This window comes from Prionailurus bengalensis, chromosome A3 (assembly GCF_016509475.1).
Source record: "Prionailurus bengalensis isolate Pbe53 chromosome A3, Fcat_Pben_1.1_paternal_pri, whole genome shotgun sequence".
Taxonomy (NCBI): domain Eukaryota; kingdom Metazoa; phylum Chordata; class Mammalia; order Carnivora; family Felidae; genus Prionailurus; species Prionailurus bengalensis.
Genome location: NC_057354.1, coordinates 52716534 through 52736056, shown reverse-complemented (window position 1 = coordinate 52736056; position 19523 = coordinate 52716534). Strand labels below are relative to the sequence as shown.

The 19523-nt window shown below is 36.8% G+C and overlaps 1 pseudogene; it reads left to right on the top strand.

The window, feature by feature from the left end:
- Positions 1–763: 763 nt before the first annotated feature.
- Positions 764–1897, top strand: LOC122467063 (annotated as a pseudogene).
- The last annotated feature ends 17626 nt before the right edge of the window (positions 1898–19523 follow it).

Sequence of the window (19523 nt, the reverse complement as noted above, 5' to 3'; positions counted from 1 at the left end):
GTTGCTGTGTGGGTCACATCTCAAAGGTAACACCAAAATGTGGGGGGATATGGTTTCTATTCAATGTACTGTGATTGTACAAATCATATTAACTGCAAACACCAAAAAGAATACAGTGATTTTTCACAAATATACAGAAAAATATTTCATCTTTAAAGAACTATTACAGTAGGGATTTAAAACACTGTTTCAGCAAAGGGTCCAAAGTAAATATTTTAGGCTTTGAAAATGGGAAGGCAAAATCAAGGCTATCTGCCGGTATTATTATGTAACAAGAGAGAAAATAAATTTCCACAAACTTTATTTATTTGTTTGTTTGTTTGCATATATGTGAGTTAGTTTTTGTAAAACATGTCTACTAATAAAAGAATGATTTGGAATAAAAGGAAAGTTAACTGAGGTTCAAAGCCAACCTCCAGAAACACCACTGCCGCTTCCACCACAGAGTGAAGAAAACATGTTGAAATGAGGTCTTGCCCCCCAGGGGCTTCTGAACCCAAACGTCAAGTCCAGCTTTGTTGGTCACCCTGTCTGACATGTTGGGTCCATGCCAACATCAATATTACACATTAATGAAAAAGTTGTTAAAATTCTTAATCCAATAAAGACAAAGAAAATCAAGCATGCAATAAAAATTTTGGAGTATTTATGAGTCAATCCCAACATCATTACACTGACAGGTGTTGTAAAAGACCCTGGGCCTCTATTTTTGAACACATGAACAGCACACACTTCAAGCAATTGTACCAGATGTTAACAGACTGATTCTTGATTTTACATGTGTGAGATTCTGAAAGTCCTAGAGTATGATACTCCACTTCACAGCATAGGAATTAGGCACAGAGACATGAAGTTCCATAATATCATGACTGGTCATGAGCCCAGAAAGCTGTAGCTAATACATTGGGGTTTGGCTGAGTTTTACCATCCTGATTAAGGTTATAATGTCCAAATTACTTCCTGATACTTCAAAGGTCTTGAGCTACTGTAGGCTATAAGATGTACAATTATAGGGGCGCCTGGGTGGCGCCTTCAGCCAGGTCACGATCTCACGGTCTGTGAGTTCGAGCCCCGCGTCGGGCTCTGGGCTGATGGCTCAGAGCCTGGAGCCTGTTTCCGATTCTGTGTCTCCCTCTCTCTCTGCCCCTCCCCCGTTCATGCTCTGTCTCTCTCTGTCCCAAAAATAAATTAAAAAAACGTTGAAAAAAAAATTTAAAAGATGTACAATTATACATAAGTCAGATATGTGGAGCTTGGGTTGTATGCTGGCAAGTATGATCTTCTGGAAGGAAGGAGCCATTTTTTCCATGAATGTGACAATTACAATCAGTTGAAGATAGCCAAGGTTCTGAGGTCAGAAGACTTATATGACCATATTGACAAATGCAACATGGAATTTGATACACCTTTCAATGGTATGTTGGGCAGATGCTCCTATAAGCAATAGGAATTCTTTGTTCACAGTGTAAACCAGCACCTTGTCAGCTCTGAGGCCTTGGATTTCCTGGAAATGCTTTGACAATCTGACTTCCCGTCATGGCTCACCACAAAAGAGGCCATAGAGCACTCTTATTCCTACACTGTTATGAAGGACCAAGCTCGAATGGGCTCATCTAGCACATGGGAAAGAGGGGTAGGTGGCAGTATCTCTGTCAGCAGTGCCAATATGATATCAGGGATTTCTTCAGTGCCAACCCCTTCACCCCTCAGACCCCTGTCAGGTTCACCAGTGATTGTGGCTGCCAACATCCCCTTGGGATGTTTGTTCCTGCCACTTAGAAGTACTGACCTCTACTGTCTCCTGATCCCTAAACAGAGGCAGGGGAGTCCATTCTCTTCTTGGTGCAACTTGTGCCTGGTAGGGAGGAGTGAAATACTTCAGAAGCATCATGTCTGAACCATTGCTTGTGGATTTATAAGAGTTCAAATCATTTAAAAAAAATTATAAAGGCTGATTTTCTTTTTTTTTTAACTCAAACTTTTCATAACTCAGGGATCCCCTAAAAAATTACCTACAGGTGGAATATTTCATACATAATTTTTTTTTCTTCCCTTCTACATTCAGTTGCTCATCATTAAAGGACAACAATAAAACAGCCTCAACCCCCATGGCTGCATTTGAGTAAAGATCTCTTCCTATGTCTACTGTTGTATCTCTACCATCCCACACCTAGAGGAGTTAGGCACCTCTCCAGAGATTACAAAAATGTAGCTTCTTTAAGGGAGGTGGGAAGGAAGGAGGGGAGGGGGCACTCAAACTCTAAGAGCAGTGTAATGCTGCCAATATCACTGTGCTCCAAAGGTGCTTTGGTGAGGTTGTCCTGGTGAATCCACTAGAAATACGTCTTAGTTTCACTGAGATGTTGAAAATCTACCCAAAGGGCAGACAGGACCTGAAAATGTCTGTTCAGTAGAAATCATGTCTTATTGACCTAACCCTAACTCCAACTCATTTATAATTTAGTTTCACTTTACTTAAAAAGTGTAATGCCTGGGGCACCTGGGTGGCGCAGTCGGTTAAGCGTCCGACTTCAGCCAGGTCACGATCTCGCGGTCCGGGAGTTCGAGCCCCGCGTCAGGCTCTGGGCTGATGGCTCAGAGCCCGGAGCCTATTTCCGATTCTGTGTCTCCCTCTCTCTCTGCCCCTCCCCCGTTCATGCTCTGTCTCTCTCTGTCCCAAAAATAAATAAACGTTGAAAAAAAAAAATCTTTAAAAAAAAAAAAAGTGTAATGCCTTCCTTCCCAGTCTCCTCACCTTAGTTCTGTCCCCTTTCATTTCCCAACATGCCCTTCAGCTGGTAAGGGGAGGAAGGCAAAATCTTTTTCAGTTTTTTCTGACTTGGCTATTTTGAATTGTTAGTTACTAGGCATAACTTCTTGCTTTTTACAAAAGAAATAAATTTACAAAAGAATCATTGTCTACATAGATTTCAAGTTAGCAAGGCTTTAAGAACTGATGGGAGCTGTGACCCCACTGAGTTTCCTTTTAAGCCTTCTACCTTATTTTCCTCCTATTCCGTCCTTCCCTCACAGCCACCCAGTGGGAAGGTCTGCCCATGGTCTTGTAAATGCATCTAACAGGTAGGAGCAGAGCCCCTACCTCCAGTGAAATTGAAACGGTAGCCCTGTCACTGTGGGAAAACTGTAAACTCTTCTCACAGCCCTGCCTCCCCTTTCTGTCCATATGTATAGAACACTTTGTCCTTCGTATATAAAGTCAGCCATATGTGAAATTTCAGTGCTGGAATTCCTTGGTGTAAAGAATCTTATTTGGTGTAAAGACATGTTTGGTTGTATTATCAAGATGAGGGGTGAGATCCCTGTGTAAAGGTCTCACTGGGTAGGTATCTCACATTAGCTTCTGAGGGGCTTGAGTCCTGTTTTGTAGAGGTCACCCATGGCCCCCATTTTTATACACCCTTGCTTCAACCCATGGTACCAGGCAGGGCTGAAAAGCCTTTAAAAAGCAACAAACCAAAGCATCTCTATGGATTAAGGAAACTTTGCCATCACATTTACTTTGTGTATCAGCAGTGCAGGGTTTGAGGATGGAGAAGTGGCCAGTTTTCCTGTTTGTGTGTGTGTGTGTGTGTGTGTGCAGTGGATTTTCCACTGGAATTCAACCACCTAAGGTTATCAGGTGCTTTCCCAAATGAAGCTTAGTTTTCCAAGTATAATAGCAAAACCTTCAGCTCTGTATTTTCTGCCACTATTTCATTAACATAGCTGCCCATAGGAACTGGGAAAAATTCTTCCAACATACTTTAAGGCCTGGAGTCTTAGTTCCATTCCTCTACCTATACAGATTCATAAGCCTTTCTCACCTGGTGTCATGGGTACACATAACCCTTCTTGGCTCTAGCAATGTTATCACGGTGGTAGCTTGAGTGAACATAAAGGTAAACTTTAGAGGAAGCTAAAACCTCCTTTTAAAATGCTTCTCAACCACAGGGAAAATGTTCTGACTGTGTGGCAGGGTGCTTTTCTTACCTTTGGCCACTTACAGAGGATATTTCCTGTTCTTAACCTGGCTATGCCCTAGAATGCTGCAGGAGTTGCCATGTTGAATTTGTGCAGAAGCTAAAAGCACAGGATTTTCCAGAGATGCAATTTGTGATTATATTTGCACTGGCTTGGGATATGAATGGACACTTAGGGCTAATGAATTCTTTTGAGGTTGGGAAGGGGGTTGTAAATCAAGACTCCACATCCCACCCTTGTAGCTCAGAGAATCTAGGTGTGGCTGAGGCTGATGTGGAGTGTTATAGAAGCTGCACCTGCTAACACACATCAGACCTTTCAAGAAACTGAAGGTGAATGCAGAAGACTCTGGCATGCCTTTTAAAATACATTTGTAGAGGTTCTTAAAATGTTACTTAAGAAGTCGGTGCAGAAGCCTGGGGAAAAAAAAAGACCCGATTAGGTGAGTGGGGGTGGGGCAAGGATTTACAAAGTAGCAACTTTTGTGTTCTTGCAAATTACCTCATCCTGTACCTTGCATTGGGACACTATTTCTCAGCTCTATCCTGTGTGTGCAGTGATTAGGTGGCTAGAAATGGAATGCCAATATAAGACAACTATGCTGGCAATTACTCTGAAATGTTTTTTAAATGTTTTTTTAACTTTGTTTGAAGTGGTCTCTTTTTTCTTTAAGTATGAAATCAGGAGTTTCCCATCCCTTCTAGATGTATTGGTTGTAACTGTATTGCATTTGACACATCAAACCCAAAGTGTGCTAGGAAGGAGTTGTGCCTGAAGAGCTTTAATCTTTTTAAATAAAAACTTTAAAACAAATGAAGAAAATAAAGTTAATATTCTTTATTATAGTATTCATTGTAAATGAACATCTGTAAAATTCATTTTTAGTTTGTGGGCCATACAAATACTGGATTTGGCCCATGGGCCATATTTGCCAACTGCTATGTTACACACACACAACACACAACACACAACACACACACACACTATTTGTATCGATTTTTTGCTGAGGTAACTGAATAGTTTTTATCCAGGACCTCAAAATCTCCACTGACATGAAGATTTTTTTAAAGACTGAATTCACAAAATTGGATTCCCACATCCCATTATAGATAAAATACAACTGAGACAATTTTAGAAAATGACAAATATGATTATGGTGGAAATTATTTGGATAAATGGTGCTCAATTTTTCAGTTTTCTCTATCTTATTTTAAAAGACCATCACTTTTACTTCATACTTACATCCCTGTAATAATACATTATTTGTCTTGTATCCGAAAAATTTCTATCACTTAACAGCATTTGTATCAGTCTATTTTTTTAATCTCTTAATTATGATATTTTCTGTCTTTTACTTAAAAACATCTAAGAGAAAATAACAGAATAGAAATACTTGTTAATTCTGGCTTTAGTATAAATAGCATTTGCCTTTGTTTTCCATAATGAAATTTATTTGCTACTTACTTATAGAGACACTCAACCTTCCTGTTCTGAAATAAGGTCTCAGCAAGAACTAATTCCAATATTCATTTTAAGTTTGTGACTAAGACATGTGACCATGACTTAATTGTATTAAATAAGTGATGGAAAATTGGGCAAATCTGAATGGAAGGCATTTGAATTTGAATTGAAGGTATCTGAACTTGAATGGAAGATACTTGTTTCCTCTTGTCCTTGTTCCTTCTTTGAGGTCTTTTCACTCAGAAGTGGATAGGAATACACCCTCCCCACCAAAAGAATCACCATTGTCTCAGTGAATTATGAGTTTTACTTTGTGTCATTATCAGGGCCAAAGTAAAACCACACATTTTAGATGGACAGCTGGAATACTATGATAAAGATGCCTGTGTTAGTGAAATATTTTAGACTTTTAATAACATTGAGGTTTCCCACAAAGAAACCCAAGAGGAAGGTTTTGTACAGGTAGGTTATTTAGGAAAGTAATTCACAAAAGCAGAAATAAGGATGGGGGATGGAACTATGGACAGCAGGTAAAGCTAATACAATGATTAATGGAATTGGCTCCTGTTACCATTGTTCCATCTTGCAGGAGTTTCTGAAATATCTCTGCCTCCCCCGAGGTAAGAAAGGGGGAAGATTGTCCACTGGGGCCTGATCCATAGTCAATGAGTCAGTGGTGACTCCATAGTCCCACATGCTTAAAAGCCTAAAGTTACCCATGGCCACGGCACTAGAGAAGATCCAGAGCAAGGAAAAAATGGGTTTGAAGTTGTGTGAAGCTGGGGAAGCCTCAAGAGGCTAATTGTGGCTCTTTCTCATAGGACAAAACAAACCTAAAATTTGTTCAAATGCAGCTTCTGAGCTTGGGTACAAATATTCCTGAGGCATAGCCACTTGTCCTAGAATGTCCCCTGAGGCTTCCCTTATATTAAATAGTTTCTCATACCAGGCTGGAGAAATTTCTGCAGTGCCAAAACGTCAGTCAAAGATTTAAGGTTTGCAAAATACTCTGTTTACCCCCACCCTTTCAGAAATTGTAGGGAGTGGGGCTAGGGCAGAGGTTACATTCTTTATCTCCAACTGATGCTAGAAAAAAATCTAAACACTATATTCAGACATGACCATAATTGGCATCACTTTTGAAGTATTAAATCCAACTTATGAATAAACAGACTAAAACTTGTCCAACATAAGTCATCCCATAATCACTTAATGAGACTGTTTTGTCTGTTGTCAAATGGAGCTGAATTTAACTTTCATACAGTCATTTCCCCACAGACCTGGAGGAGTCTGAACCGGTAACGCTTGCTTTGCAAATGCAGAAAGGGAGGATCACAGAGATAAAGTGACATGTCAAACATGACCCAAAAAGATTCAGACTCAGGTGTTCAGACTTCTAGACTAATGTTTCTCCTTTATCATTCCAACAGAATTATTTTGTCTTCCTGATGTTCACTTCATATAGCAAAATTTTCTATTTCCATCTGAAGCACTGCCTCCTCCACTGCTCTGTAGGACAGCATTCAGTGTAAGGCTCATTTGGTTTGTAGTTTTCATCCAAACAAGACATCTTCCTTCCACCAGATGGAATTTTCCTGAGTCCTGGAGTTCAGGGCCACCCCAAGAAGCATGTCCCTTTCTTCCCACAAAACATTTCTAGGGCCTTTTACAGAAACTTCTACATTTTGTGTCTCTCCTTAAAGACCCCTTAGAAAGAGCACTTGTGCTTAACTGATTTAACATTAGATTCATTAATTTATTATATTAATGTATAATTACATTAATTTCCTATATTAAATTATTGTTTATAGTCCATCAATTCATTAAACATTAATATTCACTTGTCAGGTGTAAATTAAGGCACCTCACTACTGGATCAGGGAAGGATAACGTAGTTAATGACTATCTTATTGTTACTATGGCACACAGGGGCACTATTGACTCAAAACCAGAAATGTACTAACAAGACTGCCAAACCAGAAGCTAGGAAACCTAGACTCTAGTCCTCTGCCACCAGGGCATCTGCTGAGGAGACAATCACCATTCTCCAGCCTCAAGTCATTTCCTATGTTTATGGGCTCTGATATCAGCAAGAGTCAACAGACAAGCTGCAGAGAGAAAGGTGTGGGGCTTCAGGCTTTGCCAGCCTAGATGAGGTGATCCTCGGCAGGATGATCTGTTGGTTGAATCCATGCCCTTAAAGAAACTGGATGTTTGTGGAGGTTTCTTCTATATTTGAAAATCCAAAAGGAGAGGTAGAAATGGATAATGAACTTGTGCAGAGACACCTGACTGGTGGTCTTCCTGTATTTGGTTGAATCTACCAACCAAAGTGACTCAGAACACAGAGATAGGGGTGGGAGGGTATGTAAACCAATGGAGAAAACTCTGGGGTTTTCTCCTCTTATCCTTATTACTTTTCCCTTCTAGTTATGTTGAGTTTTATCTCTTCTCCTAGATTGTTAAGATAGCTTATCTTAAATTTTTTTCTGTTTTAATCATTTAAAAACATAAATTTCAAATGTAATGTTGATATGGTTGAGTTTTAGTTCTCTTTGAATTCAAAATATGTTCTTAATTGCTCTTGTGGTTTCTTCTTTGGACCATAGTTTACTTAGAAGTGTGTTACTTATTATTGAGTATTTGGTGATTTCCCAGGTTATCTTCCTGTTACTGTGTTTATTTTAATTTTGCTATGAGCAGAAAACAAATTCTGTATGATTTCAATCCTTTTAAATTTGCCGAGTTGGGTTTTATGTCCTAGCATATGATGTCTCCTTCTAAAACAGAAAAGAATATACTGTTGGATAGTTTTCAGTTAGGTCAAGGTGGTAGGTAGTGTGGTTCAGATTCTCATATTCTTTACTAAATTTATTGTCTACTTGTTTCATTCATTACAGAGAACAGGGTGTAAAAAACCTCATTTTTAAATTTGTCTGCTTCTCCTTGTAGACCTATCTATGCTTTCTTCCTGCCTGTTTGCATATGTTACTATAGGTGCTTACACATTTAGGAATTTTTTCTTATTTTTACTAATGGCCCTTTTATAATTATGAAATGTCTCTCTCTGGGAATTTTTCTTGTTGTGAATGCTAATTTGTCTTAAAGCAATAAATCAGTCTAAAACTTTTTTTTTAATTTTTTTTTAACGTTTATTTATTTTTGAGACAGAGAGAGACAGAGCATGAACAGGGGAGGGGCAGAGAGAGAGGGAGACACAGAATCCGAAACAGGCTCCAGGCTCTGAGCTGTCAGCACAGAGCCCGACGCGGGGCTCGAACTCACAGACCGTGAGATCATGACCTGAGCGGAAGTCGGACGCCTAACCGACCACGCCACCCAGGCGCCCCAGTCCAAAACTTTTATGGTTGGTTTTTGCATGGTATTTTTTCCATCATTTTACTCCCGACAATCTGTGTCTTTTTACTTAAACTATATATTTTCAAGGGTGCTTGGGTGACTCAGTCGGTTAAGCTTCCAACTCTTTATTTCAGCTCAGGTCATGGTGTCACAGTTCATGGGTTCAGGCCCCGAGTCCAGCTCTGCACTGACAACGCGGAGCCTGCTTGGGATTCTCTCTCTCTCCCTCTGTCTCTGCACCCCCCTTGTTCATATTCTCTCTCCCTCACTCGAAATAAATAAAGTTAAAAAAATAAAAATAAAAAATAAATTACATATATATTTTCAAATAGCATTTAATTGCTTTTTATCCAGTCTGATAATCACTGATTTCAAAATGGTGTATATAGGGGTGCCTGGGTGGCTCAGTCAGTTAAGCATCTGACTTTGGCTCAGGTCTTGATCTCATGGAGCTGTGCATCTGGCTCTGTGCTGACAGCTCAGAGCCTGGGGCCTGCTTTGGATTCTCTCTCTCTCTATCTGCCCCTCTCCCACTCATACTCTCTCTCTCTGTCTCTCAAAAATAAATAAAATGTTGAAAAAAATTAAAATGCTGTATGTTGTCCATTTGTATTCAATGTAATTTTTATATGTCTTGTTTTAAGTCTACCATTTTTCTATTCTGTTTTATATTTATTTATTCTTTTCTCTTTCCCCCGCTTTCTTTGAACCAATTTTTAATATTTAATTTTATGACCTCTATTGGCTTTTAAGCTATACTTCTTTGTTTTAAATTTTTAAATTGTTCTAGACATTATAACATGCATATTTAACTTATTACACTTTGCCTTTAATTAATATTATTGCTATAACTTAAAAACTTTATAGCAGTTCACTTTCTTTTATCTCTCATGTACATATTTTATCTCTACCTATGTTATAAGCTCCAGAATAGCATTTAATGTTTGCTTTAAATAATCAGTGTTCCTTTAAAGACAGTCAGAAATAAGAAAAAGGACTATTCTGTATTTGCTGCATATTTGTCATTTGTAGTGCTCTTTGCTGGCTTCCATAGATCTGAGTTTCAATTTGCTATAATTTCCCTTGGCTTTAGTGAACTTTGTGGATTTCTTGTAGTGGAAGTCTCCCAAAGACAAATGATCCAACAACCTTGGTTTACCTAAAATATGCTTATTTTGCCTTCATTTTTGTAAGTCATTTTTGTAAGACAGAGAATTCTAGGTTAGTAATGCCATTTTAAAGGAGTCATTCTACTTTATTCCTGATTGTTCTGTTTCTGATGAAATTTTAGCAGCTACTTTTATCATTGTTCCCCATATCCAATATCAATGTGGTTTATTTCTCTGACTGCTTTTAAGATTTCCTTTTTTGTCTGTGGTTTTTATCAGTCTGAAACGACATGGTTTGTTTTGTGTTTTCCTGATTTTTAAATCCACAGGTTTATCTTTTTCATTAAATCTGGAATTTTTTTGGGCGCCTGGGTGGCGTAGTCGGTTAAGCGTCCGACTTCAGCCAGGTCACGATCTCGCGGTCCGGGAGTTCGAGCCCCGCGTCAGGCTCTGGGCTGATGGCTCAGAGCCTGGAGCCTGTTTCCGTTTCTGTGTCTCCCTCTCTCTCTGCCCCTCGCCCGGTCATGCTCTGTCTCTCTCTGTCCCAAAAATAAATAAACGTTGAAAAAAAAAATTTAAAAAAAAAATCTGGAATTTTTTCAGTCATTATTTCTGTGATTTTTTTGACCCCAATTTCGCTCTCCTCTCCTTCTGACACCCTGACCACAAATATGATAGACCATGTGCCATTGACTTTTCCAGTCATTTTTTAAAATTTATTTACTTATTTTGAGAGAGTGAGAGAAAGAGTGGGGGAGGGGCAGAAAGAGAGGGCAAGACAGAATCCCCAGGGCTCAAACTCATGAACCCTGAGATAATGACCTGAGCTGAGATCAAGAGTCAGACACTTAACCCATTGAGCCACCCAGGCGTGCCCCTCTTTGCTTCCGTTTTTATTATCCCATCTCAAATCCCACTAATCCATCTTCTGTACTATCTAATCTATTGTTAGCCTGTCAGAAAAAATTTTCAATGCAGATATTGTATTTTGCTGATGCAGAATTTCCATTTGTTCTTTTTCTAAATGTGAGTTTCTATGCTGAGTGCCCATGTGTCATTCTTTTTATCCCCCTTTCCCTTAAATTGTGAATATATTGATAATAACTGTTTAGAAGCCCTTACCTTATAATTCCAACATCTCTTAGTATAGTCATTTTCTATGGCTTTCTGAAAATTGTAGATATTCTGTTACAGAGAGTTTGAATTATCTTAGCTTCCTATGGAAAATATTGAGCTTTGTTTTAGTCATTCACTGGTTGATCAGCTTCATTCTATTCATGCTTGTGTCCTTTACTCTATGGCTAGCGTAGCCCTGTGCTCTGGCCTTACTGTGCTCTCACCTGGATGCCTGCCATGTTCATTCTGGTGGGGCCGCTCTCTCATGTCTGCCAGCATTATGTGACCCTGCCAACCCCAGTGGCTCTTCCCTGCTGAACTTTAGGGAATCTCATCCCATGTATATAGCACTTAGTATTTGGGGAAAGGCTCAAGGCCACTCCTATACTGAACTTACCCTCTGGACACCTTCTTCTTTATACCATGTTCCTCATAGTCCAGCCACTTCATTGGCCCTGAACTTTATTCTGTGTTTCCTCCACCCAGTATTGCCACTAGACTCTGGGTTTGAATTCCCTATGAAATGGCTTAGGAAGTACCCCTAGTAAGAAAGCCAGAGACAGGGGAAATTTGTCTCATGAGATTCTCTTCTCCCAAGGACCCCAGCTCTGTCTTTCCTCCCATGACTAAACGAGGTTGTTTTATTTTGTAGTTGGAAGACAAGTCTGATATACATTACTGCCTCAGGGCTCAAACCAGAAGCTCCTGCATTATTTTTTTTTAATGTTTATTTATTTATTTTGAGAAAGAGAGATAGAGAATGAGTGGAGGAGGGGGCAGAGAAAGAGCGAGAATCCCAAGTAGGCTCCACAGTCAGGGAAGAGCCCCACCCGGGGCTGAATCTCATGACCCAGAGATCACAACTTCAGCCAAAATCAGGAGTCCCATGCTGAACCAACTGAACCGCCCAGGCACCCTGCAGCTGCATTTTTAGTATAATGAAATTAGACTTCTTTTTTTAATTAATTTATTTATTTTTGAGAGAGAGAGAGCACATGAGTGAGGGGAAGAGAGAAAGGGAGAGAGAGAGAGAATCCCAAAGTGGGGCTTGAGCTCACCCAATATGGGGCTTGAACTCATGAACTGTGAGACCATGACTTGAGCCCAAGTCGGACACTTAACCAACTGAGCCACCCCGGTGCCCTGAAAATGTAGTTTTATAAATAAGCATTGAATGAATTGAGAAATATTATGATAACATGTTATCATGTTATCATTATAACATGATAACATGATAACAACATGTTATAATGGAATAAGTCCTCTTAGGGGTTTTAGAAGTTTGGGATTAAGTTCCCAGATATGAGACTTCAATTAATTACTTAATCAGTCTAAACCTCAACTTTCTTATTTGTAAATTAAGGAGGGAATATTAGATTATTTGCAAAATGCTTCCTAATTATATCTTTGTATTCCATGGCACAAAGATAAAATTCATGATTTTTTCAGTTTCAAAGAAATCCAAAAATCATCTCCTTCATATTAACTCTGATAATAGTTCATAAATGCTTTGATTAGAGAATTAAAATGAGGAGAGAAAGACTGAACATTTAATGTACTATCAAATTGTCTTTTATATGCTGTGTCTAATGTTTAGCACATTATAGGCATTTAAATTTTCCATAAGAATAAATGTAACATATCAAATAACTCAGTGAGTGGTACCATCAAGAAATAATTCTTCCCAAGTGGAGCAGACAAAGTGTTGTATATTAATTCTAAGAATGTGTTGAATAATGGCTGCCAATTTACTCATTTAGACTTCTTCCTTTAGTATAGGCTGTTTCGGTTTAGTAACCAGACTTAAATAAAATTGGAATAGTCGGTGTGATTTGAGGATTGAAGATTCACATCATTTACTTCCATTTATATATATTTCCATAAATACCTATAGAAAACTTATTATATGCCAAGAACTGCACTAGCTTCTGGAGACAAAATAATAGTCAAAATAAACTTGGTTCCTTCTATCACAGAGTTTAGAGTCTATTGGAGAAGATAGGCATTAATAAGAATAAGAAATAAATGTTAATGTTTCAACTGTGAAATGCTCTATTAAAGAGAAGAATGTGGTTCAATAAAGAGGCTATAATGTGGATGTTAGCTTGGGGGAGAAACAGCATGCCAGGAAAAAGCAACAGCCTGTATAAAGTCCTTTAGTGAGAGGAGGCTGGGCAAATCTGAGGGCATAAATGACAGTGGTTTGGCAGAAGTAATGAGCATAAGGAGAGTTAGCTACAAAATAAGGCTAGAGGAATGGTTAGGAGCCAGGTTATTTGTTTTGGTAGGACATGTTAAAATTTTGCCTTTTTCCAAAAATAATGGGACACATGGAACATTCTTGAGGTTAGACCATATATTAGGTCACAGAATAAGCCTAGACAAATGTAAAAATACTGAAATCATGCAAAGAATCTTCTCCAGCAACAATGAAATGCAAATAGAAATCAATCCAGGAACTCCAAAAAATTTACAAATGTGTGGAAATTAACAATATTCTCTTAAACCACCAATGAATCAAAGAAGAAATCACAAAGAGAAATCATAAAATACTTTCAGATGAATGAAAATGAACACACAATGTGACAAAATTTATGGGATGCAGCAAAAGCAGGGTTCACAGGGAAATTTAGAGCTATAAACACCTACAGTAAAAACGAAGAAAGGCCTCAAACTGATTATCTAATTTTACACATTAATGAACTATAAAAAGAACAAATTAAAACCAAAGCCAGCAAAAGGAAGGAAATAATAAAAGTTAGATCAGAGATAAATGAAATAGACAATCAAAAATAATAGAAACAAAAGTTTTTTTTTTTTAAGATCACTAAAAATGAAAAGCACTTACCTATACTGACTAGGAAAAAAACAGAGAAGACTAAACTTACTGACATCAGAAGTGAAAGTGGAAACATTACTACCAAACTTATGTAAATAGAAATATAAAGAATTATAAGAGAACATTATAAGTGGCTGTTTACCAACACAGATGAATTGGACAAATTCCCAGAAAAACACAAACTACATAAACAAACTAAAGAAAAAACAATCCATATGACCTATAACCACTAAAGGGATTGAATGGGTAATCAAAAAACTCCCAAAAAAGAAAACCCCAGGAATAGATGGCTATCCTGAAGAATTCTACCAGTTCTTCCAATTACCAGGTAAGGAAGAATTACCACCAGGTCTTCTCAAACTCCTCTAAAACATAGAGGAAGAGAGCACTCTTCCTAACTAATTCTATGAGGACAGCATTATCTTAATATGTAAGTCAGACAAAGATATCCTAAGAAAAGAAAACTACAGATAAAATCCCTTATAAATATAGATGTAAAAATACTCACCAAATACTAGCAAAGCAAATTCAGCAGTATATTAAAAATATTAATAGCATAATTATCGTAGCCCAGGCCACAATAACAAAATACAATCAATTGGGTAGCTTCTCACAGTTTTGGAGGTTGGAAGTATGAGATTGGGGTGCCCTCAGGATCAGTTTCTTGGTGGGGACCAAGTTTGTGCCTGGTTTGTACATGGGGACCTGGTTTGTACATGGGCATCTTTCATTGTACCCTCACACAGTGGAAAACAGACAGAAAGCCAGCTCCCTGGTGTCTTTTATAAGGATGCTAATCCCATTCATGAGGGTTCCACCATCATGTTATAACTACCTCCTAAAGGTCTTGCCTCCCAATACCAGAGATTAGGGTCTCAACATGTGAACTTGGGGATGAGGAGGAACACAAACATTCAAGCCTTTGCAATGACTAAATAGGACTTATCCCATGAGTGCAAGGGTGGTTCACCACATGAAAATTAAACCATGTGATATATCACATTAAGAGAATCAATTTTTTAAATAGAATAATCACCCAATTGATGCAGAAAAAGAATTTTATTAAATCCAACAATCTTTTATGATAAATACACTTAAACTAGTAATAGAAAGAAATTTCCTCAATCTGGAAAGGACATTAATGAAAAATCCACAACTAACTTCATGCCCAGTGGTGAAAATCTGAAAGCCTTCCCTCTAAAATCAGGAACAAGACAAGAATGCTTGTTTTTTCCAGGGTTATTAAGCAAGAAAAAAACTAAAAACATCCAAATCGGAAAGGAAAAGGCAAAAGCATCCTTATCTGCAGATGTCATGAGCTTATATCTGGAATATAAATGCATAGAGACTATAAGAGCTAATAAATAAATTAAGCCAAATTATAGCATGCAAAAGTCAGTTTCAATTCTAAACACCAGTAATGAACAATCTGAAAAGGAAATTAAGAAAACAATTGTGTTTATAACAGCATCCAAAAGAGTAAAACATCTAGGAATAAATGTAGCCTAGGAAGTGGATGATTTGCCCACTCAAAAGCACTGCTGAAATAAATTAAAGAAAACTTAAATAATGTAAATGCATCTGGTGTGTGTTTGGGACACAATCTTGTTAAGATCACAATACTACCCTAAGGAATTTACAAATTCAATTAAATTTCCAATGGACTTTTTGTAGAAAAGAATAGTTACTCTTCAAATTCCTACCAAATTACAAAGGGTTCTGAGGAGCCAAAATAATTTTGAAAAAGAACCAAGATGGAGGGCTCACACTTATGATTTGAAAACTTACCACAAAGCAACAAACAGTGATCAAGCATTGCATAACTGGCATAAGGATAGGCCTGTAATCCAATGGAATAAATTTCATTCATTCATTCATTCATTCAACCCAGAAATAAACTCAAATGATTTTAGATGAGAGTGCTGACATCATTCAATGAGGAAAGATTAGTCTTTTCAACAAATAGTGCTGAGAAGCAGGCTCCTCATCTGCATAAGAATGAATTTATACTCAACCTCACACCATCTATAAAAATTAACTAAAAATGGATCGATGGCCCAAATGCATGAGCTAAAACTATTAAACTCTTAGAAGAAAGCACACTGTAAATCTTAATGATGCTGGATTGGTCATAGATTCCTCATATGACACCAAAAAGCAAGAGCAGCAATAGAAAATATAGATACACTGTACTTTTAATAAAATGTACAACTTTCATGCATCAAAAAACATTATCAAGGAAGTGAAAGACACCCCACAGAATGAGAGGGAATATTTTTAAATAGTATGCATGATAAGGGTCTAAATACAGAACATATAAAGAATTCTTAGAACTCAACAACAAAATACAAACCACTCAATTTAAAAATGGGCAAAGTACTTGAATTGACATTTCTTTAAATAAAATATGTAAATGACTATGAAACATTCAACATCATCAGTAATTAAGAAAATAAAAACCACAGTGAGATACACTTTACACCACTGAGATGATTATAATTTAAAAAGAAGGGGATAACAAAACTTGGTGAGGGAATGGAGAAATTGTAGTCCTCTTACACTGCTGGTGGAAATGTACATGTCTCAGCTATTGTGAAACACATCTTGGTAGTTCTTCAAAAACTTAAACATAGAATTGCAATATGATCCAGCAATTTCACTCAACGGATGAATAAATAAAATGTGGTATATACAGACAATGGAATATTATTCACCCATGAAAAATAGCCAACTACTGATATATGCTATCATATGAATGAACCTTTAAAACATTATGGTAAGTGAAAGACTACATATTACATGATCCCATTTATGTGAAAATCAAAACCTGGAAATCCACAGAGATAGTAAGCAAATTGATAGTTGCCAGATACCAGGGGTCAGGGAAAATGGGAATCAACTGCTTAATACATTTGGAGTTTTCTTTTAAGGTGATGAAAATGTTTTAGAACTTGATATTAAATGCTGACTACATAACATTATCAATGTGCTAAATGCCAATGAATTACACATTTTAAAATGGTTACTTTTACTTTATGAGAATTTCACCTTCATAAGAAATTTACATGACTGAAATTATAACAACTCAAAGCAAGAATACATTTTATGAAACAATTATGCATTTACATTATTGGGAAGAAATTATACCCAAGATTAACATAAATCACACTTAACCTTTTTCATATTCTTCAATTTTATAGCAAATAAGCTCTTCACTATTTAGTTGCAACTTATTTTTCTACTTTCATCAATATCCTAATCCTACCTTCCATAAAACATAATATAAAGTTACATACATATTGCCAACAATTCTTCAATATCGTGTTCATTCATCATTCTGTACGTTTGCACATGCTACTTAAAATATTGTTTAAAATGACAAAAAAATGCAAAAGACCCTATGATCTGACAGTATGAAGTATATAGCCATCAAACATTGTGATTTTCATTTTATAAGCTATTGACACAGAAAATATTCATAATGAATTGCTAAGTGTAAACATATAGGTTGACTTTCCAGAGGAATATATTAACTACTACTGCCTAATTTGTAAATGTGTGCATGTGTTAGTGTACAGAAAAATATAGAAAAACATTTAAAAATATATACACTACAGTTTTAGCAATGGACACTTTTGTAATAGAATTTTTGTTTCTTCTTAAATTTTTTGTGCATGTTTTGTTAATATCTTGTCTTAATTTTATAATCCAAAAAATAATTCATTTTATTTTTTAATGGAAATATATTAAGTGGCTTCAAAAGTTATTTTACACAAAAATTAGGCGATAAGATTTTCACATGGAAAAATTTACTCTAACAAATATGTATGTGCAAAAAAAGATGCATGAATACATGTTAAAAAATTTCAACAACTGTCCGGGCTATTGGTTATTTGGATTAGGGGTGTGGTGTTGGTGGCCATGAAAAGGTGATGACTTTCAGAAATAGTAGAAGAAATTGATAGAAATTGGTGATGCTTAGTTACTCTCTGCTCTCAAAATGCTATGCATTTGGCATAAGCATATCCAATTTTTTTTTGCCATTCAAATATGGAAAATAACCAGTGGTGGGCAGCATTTTAAATCAGTAACATTATAATGTGAAAAACGTATCCTCCAATATTGCCTCAGCAGTGAGCTCTTCCTAGGATTCTAGAAGCAATAGTGACACCTGAAACCAAAATAGAAAGAAGAGGCTGGTGCATGAAAAAACAAATTGGAGCCACCAGACAATGGATTATAACTTTCCACATATAATTCATTATTCTTAAATATTTTGGTTTTTCACTTTATTTTTTTACTCTAGAAAATGTGTTGAAAGTGAATTGCCTGGTACAAGTTAGCAATGTGTTGGCTTCTGCATTTCAAGGGAGAAATTTAAACCTGCATGTCCCAGAATTCCCTTGCCCTTAGAATTATTGAATAAGAGGGACATATACAATATTTGGAAAGCAGAAGATAAGGGAAACTCATTATTCTCCAAAGAGAAGACACCACAAATCATTAGTAGCTTCTCTTGGCTTCCAAGGCTTCTCCTGAGTGTCACTAACCATGGTGCCACAGAAGCTGGGGTAATGGTCTGTGTTCTTCCCATGACTCCCTTTAAAAAAGAGACATTTATTCCCCTGCCATTTCAGTGATTGTATAAACCTTTAATTCTCTCTGCTAGCCACTGAGTGAACTGGGTTTCATTGTTTATTCCCTACTTGAAATTATAATCATTCATGAGAGTTTTTTATTCTTATTTAAAAGTCTTTTTAAGCATTTTAAAAAACATATCTGTGCCATTATTTTCCATAATAATTCCCAAATACCAGAATGGTATTCATAAATAAAACATGTATACTAAACCCAAATAGTATTATGTGAAATCACCAATGGTTGCTAAGAAAATTATTTGCAATAACATGAAGAACTACATTAAACGAACAGTAATAACTGGTAACACAGTTGTTTGTTAAATAACTTATTTGGCAAAAATCTACTGAATGCTTACTTATTGTCCATCTATATGCAAGACTATGTGTAAGATAGAATGTATGATAAATTGAATAAGAAATGGTCTTTATTCCAAAAGAACTCATCATCTGGGGACAGTACTGAAGGAAAATATCATGAAATACATTATATGGCAATAGTAATAATAGTAAAAACAACTAGCACTTACCAATAACAATACCAATAGAAATAATAGCAAAAACAACTAGCACTTACAAAATTTATATGTCAAGAGCTAGAATAAGCAGTCTATACATTATCTCATTTAAGTGCCACAACAATCCAATGAACTAAGCATTATTACCTCCATTTCACAGGGGAGGAGATACTTTGAAAAGTTGTATAACTGGCTCCATATCAAACAGCTAGTAAATGATAACACAGGGATTCAAATCCAGACCTGTATAACTCCAGAGCACAACTGCTACACTTTTCTGCCAACCATATGAATGATTTCCAAAGGAAACACAGACAGGGGAAAGTCATTCCTTTTCAGAGAAAGTGACTTTTAAGTCCAGGCTAGAAATTTTCCACATGCTTAAGAATGTGTAGGAATTTAAGACAAATGAATGAAATACACTCATATGTGACTAGAAAGGAGAATGTAAGAGGCTATTGACAGCTGATGAGTCTTCAAAGGAAGTAAAACTACTTTCTGA